Here is a 4,680-nt window from a genome sequence, read left to right as displayed (position 1 = left end):
CACCTAACCTGTCTGTGCATTAAGAGAGGAAGCAGTACAGTAAAAGATCATTGCAATGATTCTCTTTTGTCATAACTATAGAGAAATCAGATAACCCCCCATTTTTATTTTTCATAATGACACAGTTGTCTAAGTTGTGTCTGTCTGTCATGCCTCGCCCACCAATGGCATCTGTGGTCCCGTTGCCCCCGGGTTCAGTGGTCACCCCCATGCCACCTGCCATCTATGCACCCAGGATCAACGTGGTGCCCATGCCTCCCTCCGCACCTCCAATCATGGCACCCCAACCACCCCCATGATTGTACCGATAGCTTTTGTGCCTCCCCCACCTGTGGCTCCCACCCCAGCTCTGGCTCCAATGCCCTTTGTGCACCCTCCACCTCCCATGGAGGATGAGCCTGCTTCCAAGAAGCTGAAGACAGAGGACAGCCTCATGCCTGAGGAGGAGCTCCTACACAAGAACAAGGGTCCTGTATCTATCAAAGTACAGGTGCCCAACATGCAGGACAAGACAGAGTGGAAGCTGAATGGGCAAGTGCAGGTCTTCATCCTCCCGCTCACAGACCAGGTCTCTGTCATCAAGGTAAAGATTCATGAAGCCACAGGCATCCCTGCAGGGAAACAGCAACTACAGTATGAGGGCATCTTCATCAAGGATTCCAACTCTCTGGCGCACTACAGCATGGCCAATGGTGCTGTCATCTACCTGGCCCCCAAGGAGAGAGGTGGCAGAAAGAAGTAGAAGAGAGATCTGCTATCGAGTCCCTGTTGTTTATCCTCTCCTGTTCTCCATGCCCTGCCTCTGACCCAAGAGATTACCTGAGACATCAGGCATCTCCTGTGCGTTTATTCCCCTCCTACTCAATTGTCCTGCAGAAGTTTGCCCCACCCTCCCTCACATTGATAAGAGCACCAAGGCTTTCTGAGCCAGTGTCTGGGATGCCTTTGTGTTAGAGTCTTGATTTGAGGGCCTTCTCTTCTTCCAGCAGCCTATTAGCAGCTGAGAGTACAAGGATGGCCTGCAGAATAGTCTCACAGTGCCACGTAGCACTTGGCTGATAGACTACTATTGTTACCGTTAGTCATCATTTTACATCTTGCAATGGTGTGTCTAATAAACTCTTGGACCATTCTTGTGAAAAAAAAAAGACACAGTTGTTTAAAGTGACTCATGCCATGACTTGTTCATAAAATCACCTACAGTAGGTCACTTCTTCACCAATTCATATGAAAAATGTGAGTTTAGACTCTTGTGTAACCAAAGAAGACTATTCTGAAATCTCACTTTTTAAAAATGTCTATTTTATTGATATTTTGAAGACCAGGTAATCAGATTTATTTATCAGGTCTATTGCTTTTATTTTTTGTTTCTTGATTCCTTAATTTTTGTTTTGCTTGGATGATTTTTAAAAATTCATTACCTATTTAATAATAAATTATTTAATATATGAATTTTCCTTTTAGGTACAGGTTTGGCTATATTCCTTACATTTTTATATGTATTATTCTAATTTTAGAAAACTAAACCATGATTGGAGTTTTAGATATTTTTCTATCATCCAAAAATTGAGAAAGAGCTTTTAAATTTTTCTTATTCTTTTTTTTTTAAAAACTTCATTATTAATTTTTAGCTCCACTGCATTTTTATAACAGCTTTATTTGCATAATTCAGAAAGCATAAAATTCACTATTTTAAAGTATGTAATTTGGTGACTGTTAATGTATCCAGAGGTTTTGTTTGTTTGTTTCTGGTACCGGGGGTCAAACTCAGGTCCTTGCGCTTGTGCAGCAGACAGCGAAACCACTGAGCTAAATCCCTGGCCCCATGCAGAGTTTTAAAACAGTCATCATTATATAATTTTGGAACATTTTTGTCACCTCAAAAAAGAAATCCTTTGGGAGGCCGAGGCAAGAGGATCACCACGAGTCCGAGGCCAGCCTGGACTACATAGTGAGTTCAAGGCTAGCCTGAACTACATAGTGAGACACTCTCTCAAAAAAACCAAAATAAAAAAAGAAAAGAAGAAGTCCTGTATTCACTAGCCAGTCTGTCCTTTATTTCTTTTTATAGCCAGAGTAATATTGCATTATATGGACTTGCCATATTTATTTATTCATTAGCTGATGGACATTTGAATTGTTTTCACTTTTGGTATTATGAATAATGCTATGAACCTCTGTATAAAAGTTTTTCTGTGGATATGCATTGTTTTATTCTTTGGCATATACCTAGAATTGTTGTTACATGGTAGTTCTGTTTAACATTATGAGAAAACTGCCAAACTGTGTTCCAATGGCTACTTCATTTTACAGTACAGCCAATAATTTCTCCACATCCTCCTGGCCAATACTTATTTGTTTGTTTGTTTTTTCTTTTAAGTCATCCAAGTGAGTGTGAAAGGATAGATGTCTTTATTATAGCTGGGAAAAACATTTTCCTAATGACTAATGATGCTGAGTTTATTGCATTTTTTGTCAGACATTGTAGCCAAATTTCAGAATTTGTGATTCTTTTTTGTAGCTTAATATGTAATTCATTAACTATGTGGTACAGAAGAGATCATCTTTGTTCTTTTGTAAAATGTGATGGTTAGTGGGGAATGAGGAATCTTATGATCAAAATATATTTTATGAGGGAAGAAGGTAGGCAAGGGGGGCTTTGAGGGTGTGAAAATGATGAAAGTTTATGTTATGAATCTGCCAAAATGAAACTCATCAATAAAAATTTTTAGAAAGAAAAATATATGATTCAATTATATCCTTTCATATTATTTGGCTGTGTGTTAAAAACTCAAAAATAATGTCAAAATCTTTTATTATCATTGTATTTCTGTTTCTTCTTACATTTCTAACACTTAAACCAAGGCAATGTTATTTGGCACATAAAGGTTTATAACAGTTTCAACATTGTTAAGAATTACATCCCTGTTAATAAAATGGTTCTCTTATTGTAAAAATTTTTAAAATTTTATTTTTGTCTAATATCTATATTTTCCCTGTTTTATTGTAGTTGTGTTTGCATAAAATATCTTTGTCATATTTGCTTATTGCTACTTTTCTTTAAATGAATAAATAGCATGTAGGTTGGCTTTTTTTGTAAACTCAATGAAATGTCTTCTTTTAATGGAAGAATTACTGTAATTTACATTTACTTGGATAAATTTTGTATTTAGTCAGTCCTTTTGTGACATTCTGTACATTTAGAAAATAGTTTACCATTTGTTCTATCCCTTTATAGATTATCTTATGCTGTGATTTATGGTTTTCAAAGTGTACCTAATCAAAGTGTTCCTGATTATATCACTGGATTCCTAAAAGTTTTTCAAAAGCATTGTGTTAACTTATACTTCCTCAAAATTAGAGTGAAAAATCCAACAATATTTTTGAATCCCTCTCATCTGATAGCATTTTTCTCCATTCTATCCCTCAATCAACAACTTCTAAGTCTTTGTTACAATTATTCAAGTTTTTCTATTCATTTGCTATTAGGATGCTGTTAGTCTATATTCTTTATATTGTCTTCTGATAACCATTTGAATATTTTCATAACACTCTATGTTCTTATGTACAGCAATTCTTATGTACTGTATTAGACAGCTATATTTTAATTGGCTTGTAGTCACTGCTCCTTCATGTATGTCCTGACTTCCCTGACCTTGAGCTTTTCATTTTTCCCAATTAAGAATACATGTGGAGCAAATCTTAAAGTAGTTTTTGGAAAGAAATATTCATTAGCAGGACATTTTCTGAGTCTCTAATACTTGAGACTATCTTTGTATTGCTGACACATAAGAAAAGAAAGCTTAGCTTTGTTTAAAATTCTTAAGTTACAAAAGTTTCTACATTGTATTTTCTCATTTTCTGGAAATTATTCTTACAAAAGGAAATTATTCAACCACCATGTTTCATTAAGCAAAGGAAAATAATGTAAATGCTTTCCAGCAATAAATATAACACTTTGTTGTTATAATTTTAAGAATTTCAGATTATTTATCCCTATAATATTATTTCCTATTTTCAAGATAAGATTGATCATGGCATGCTTGATCGTAGTTAATTTAGTAGCAGCTTTTTGGGGAAAGGGGCAAAAAGAAATGCCACACCAAAGGAAATAAGAGTTGTTTGTTTTCATTTGTTTATTTTTACTGGGAGAGAGTAAAATACATTTCTCTAAATAATTATATTTTATTTTAATATTAAAATTAAAGTTTTAATCTGTCATCTTTTCATCTAAAAATTTAAAATTATTACAAAACATTTTGACTGTCTTATCATACATAATATAATTTTATGCTTTTATAACTTTTGTTTATAATTTTGACCTTTATGAATGTCTTTTTGAATTAATAGTATACTTTCAAACACATCATGAAATGCTAGGGTTTTGTCCATTTCTTACTTGGAAATATTTATTTTCTGAATCATAATATATAATAGAGCCTAAGTGATAGCTGTTCTTCCAGACTCATGGGTTGGCCAATCCTAACTTTAGTTTTGAAAATTCTATTTAGTACAAGAGATCTGGCAATACCTGCTATCTCTTACTGCATTGTCTAGCATATGATATGTGATTTTCTATTTATAAAAAAACTTTTATGAATAGGTTCAATGCTGTCATCATACAGACAGCTTGTGGGGACATTTTAGGCAACAGAAATGCTATCATCATACAGACAACTT

General features: G+C 34.5%; 1 pseudogene; it reads left to right on the top strand.

The window, feature by feature from the left end:
- The first annotated feature begins 209 nt into the window (after positions 1 to 209).
- Positions 210 to 824, top strand: LOC101702217 (splicing factor 3A subunit 1 pseudogene; annotated as a pseudogene).
- The last annotated feature ends 3,856 nt before the right edge of the window (positions 825 to 4,680 follow it).

The sequence above is a fragment of the Heterocephalus glaber genome, unplaced genomic scaffold (genome assembly GCF_053883595.1).
Source record: "Heterocephalus glaber isolate CG9 unplaced genomic scaffold, H.glaber_assembly_v1.0 deba00001600, whole genome shotgun sequence".
Classification (NCBI taxonomy): domain Eukaryota; kingdom Metazoa; phylum Chordata; class Mammalia; order Rodentia; family Bathyergidae; genus Heterocephalus; species Heterocephalus glaber.
The sequence above is the reverse complement of the archived record's forward strand: the minus strand, read 5'-3'. Positions and strand labels throughout refer to the sequence as shown.